General features: G+C 39.1%; 1 protein-coding gene and 2 long non-coding RNA genes across 3 annotated transcripts in view; 2 read left to right on the top strand and 1 right to left on the bottom strand.

The window, feature by feature from the left end:
* The window catches only part of LOC117956704, a 14,954-nt gene extending 14,746 nt beyond the window's left edge, over positions 1-208 (top strand). The window contains exon 4 of the long non-coding RNA XR_004659343.1: positions 198-208. This is a non-coding gene — a long non-coding RNA (uncharacterized LOC117956704). The remainder of the gene's footprint in view (positions 1-197) is intronic.
* LOC117956708 overlaps positions 1-2,726 on the bottom strand; it is a 9,366-nt gene extending 6,640 nt beyond the window's left edge. Inside the window, exons 1-2 of the long non-coding RNA XR_004659347.1 lie at positions 2,716-2,726; positions 2,359-2,361 (exon numbers count right to left, since the gene is read on the bottom strand). This is a non-coding gene — a long non-coding RNA (uncharacterized LOC117956708). The remainder of the gene's footprint in view (positions 1-2,358; positions 2,362-2,715) is intronic.
* The window catches only part of col28a1a (collagen, type XXVIII, alpha 1a), a 32,469-nt gene continuing 31,331 nt past the window's right edge, over positions 1,741-2,878 (top strand). Inside the window, exon 1 of the mRNA XM_034891891.1 lies at positions 1,741-1,834. The gene's annotated coding sequence lies outside the window, so the exon portion shown is untranslated. The remainder of the gene's footprint in view (positions 1,835-2,878) is intronic.

The following is a 2,878-nucleotide window of genomic DNA, read 5'->3' as shown; positions in this document are numbered from 1 at the left end:
TCTTTATATAGACCTTAGTGGTCCCTAATACTGTATCTGAAGTCTCTTTATATAGACCTTTGTGGTCCCTAATACTGTTCCTAACATCTCTGTTGTAGTCCAGCCTTTTTTGGCTAGTAGTCCTTACCTAGCTATTAAGCGACTCCCAACAAAGATGGTATAGAAGTGAGATGTCTCCCTCTGTAGCGAAAACAGAGAGCTCAACACAAAGGGAGAAAAGAGGAGCTGCAGCAATGTGCAGTAAAACAAAAATATGGTGTTTTTTTGAAAATTAAACCATGTAAACCTAATCTGAAATAACCTCTAAATACAATGATGAACTTGAAATTGAGTTGAATATGAGCACTTTAAGTAACGTTTTTATTGCAGAACTTTAGCTTGTGACAAAATGGGTTAACAGTGTGGTATTATTAGTGCTTTTACTAAAGTTACTCAAGGATCTGAGTAGCCTACTTCTTCCACTGCCGCAGGTCAACTCTAATTACAGATGACTTCCTGCGTCACCTTTCTGTTCCCTTGGCCAAGGACACGAGACAGGAGGAATTGAAACAATAGGAAGACAAAATAGCACGGCAGTTTTGTCCACTTTTCAGACAAACTTCAGGGTTTTCGAATTAATTCTAGGAAGCCAGTGTAGGCAGGTGAGAATGGGAGTAACACGATCCTTTTTTGACCTTGTTAACACTAAAGAGAATAGTCTGGCTGTATCACCAGACCGGGCTGCGTTTACGCAGTCTAACTGAAGAGTGTAATCCCCCAAAACACATCCGCCTATACAATATGATGTATGATTTATTGTTCAAAGACTAAAAGCTATAATTCCTGAAGAAGCTACAGCTTGCACACCATTTGTTTCACAGATAAAAAATTGAATAATAGTCTATGTTGTACAACACTCTGGAAAAATGAATAGTAGCCCATCCTACTTCTTTTTACTAACTTTTTTCTTCCACAGTTAGCTGATAGCTACGCTGCGTTCCCCGTGTTTCACACCCTTCTGCCCGTGAAAGTGCCCCAGAACGGCAGTCACACCCGTGGGCTAATACTTGCGACCCCTGTTGATGCCGTACCACAGTATGAAAAAGGCAACGTAAAGTAATTCCACCCGCTGTAATCAAAGCAATACACATACAATAGTGTACTACAGGTTATTTTTATTAAATGAAGCCCAAAATATGTTGCACACTTGAAATTGCTAACGTCAACTTTAGGTAGCTGCTAGCTAACGCTAGCTAGGAGGGTTTGCGGTGACACTACCAAGTCAATAGGCATAACTTTATTTTGTGAATTGTGATTACAAGGTTTATACTTTTATATTTATTTAAATTTTTAATAAATATTCTTTTTTTCATATGAAAATGCACCAATACAAGAATATGACATTTCTGTAGGCTACTATACAGTCTTCTGATATTTGTGGCACAGCAGTCACTCAATCAGAATCAGTTAATTAGGAAAATTCGCGGCACCTGCTGTAGTTTGCAGAAGGATTTGCCTTCAAAATAAAAGCAATTGGCACCACACAGAGCTACAAATTTTAAAATGTACTCCCATTTGCTTAGTAAAACGTGAAGTAAAATGTAAAAATGAAACTCTAAGTGTAAAAGTATTAACAAAAAACAACATACGTCGCATTGTTTCTCTAGTTGAGTTTTATTGTGAAGGGAGCAACAGGAGGTTGTGGTTGCTTGAATGTGGGTGACTTGTCACCGGTGTACCTGGCCAGCAGAACGGCTGCAGGTCGGACTCAGAGCAGAGGGGACAGCAGACAGAGCACGGCACGCCCGGGCCACCCGCCGATGGACACACCTGGAGCTCTTATTTTAACACACAGGTACGGGTCTCGTGCTAGAGAAACTTTAGCCAAACTGCCATTGGCATGCTAATGTGGACACCGGCTGTTTGCCTTGTTTTAATGTATCTTCAAATACATTTTCATAATGTAGTTCAAATACTTCTTCCAAAACGTTAGCTAAACACATCCTGAAACTAGCTAGCTCACAGCTAATGTGAGTGAAATTATCAGGAACAATTAAATATATGTATGTGTGTGTGTGTGTGTGTGTGTGTGTGTGTGTGTGTGTGTGTGTGTGTGTGTGTGTGTGTGTGTGTGTGTGTGTGTGTGTGAACAATTAGATATATGTATGTGTGTGTGTGTGTGTGTGTGTGTGTGTGTGGACAATTAGATATATATATGTATGTGTGTGTGTGTGTGTGTGTGTGTGTGTGTGGACAATTAAATATATGTGTGTGTGTGTGTGTGTGTGTGGGGGGGGGGGAATACTACACTGGTACAAGCAATCAAAGCAGAAGTAGTGGTAACGTTATGGAGCTGTGGTGGGAGTATTTCAGTGGTACTAGCTGAGCAGTAGTAGTATTACACCAGAGTTATTAATGACAGTAGCTGTAGTAGCAGGCATTTTAATAGTAGCCCCATTGTAGTGGTAGAAATTGTAATTAAGAGATATTGTAATACTATCATCACTAGTAATTTCAATAGCACTAGTGACAGAAGTTATAGGGGTTGGGGGAATAAAGTTCTTTATCATGATTTATATTTAGTTTTTTAAATCACAAAATCAATGTACATGTCTATACATTGTGGCATAGGGTTGGGCAATTTATCAAACATTGATTTTTCCTGGACCACAAAAACGTATATGTACGTAATCAAGAAAAACAATTATTTTCCACGTTTGTTTTTGCAAAGTAAACTCATGCTTTGTCTGTGTGGGAATTCATGAAGTGTAACAGGAGAGTATGAAGGCAAGGCTCACTGTTTGAGTTCAGAATGCAACATCTTTCCAGAAGTCAACGACCAACAGTGTTAAATAATCGTCATTTCAACATTGACCAAAATAATCTTGATGAGGATTTT

Source organism: Etheostoma cragini, chromosome 14 (assembly GCF_013103735.1).
Source record: "Etheostoma cragini isolate CJK2018 chromosome 14, CSU_Ecrag_1.0, whole genome shotgun sequence".
Taxonomy (NCBI): domain Eukaryota; kingdom Metazoa; phylum Chordata; class Actinopteri; order Perciformes; family Percidae; genus Etheostoma; species Etheostoma cragini.
The sequence above is the reverse complement of the archived record's forward strand: the minus strand, read 5'-3'. Positions and strand labels throughout refer to the sequence as shown.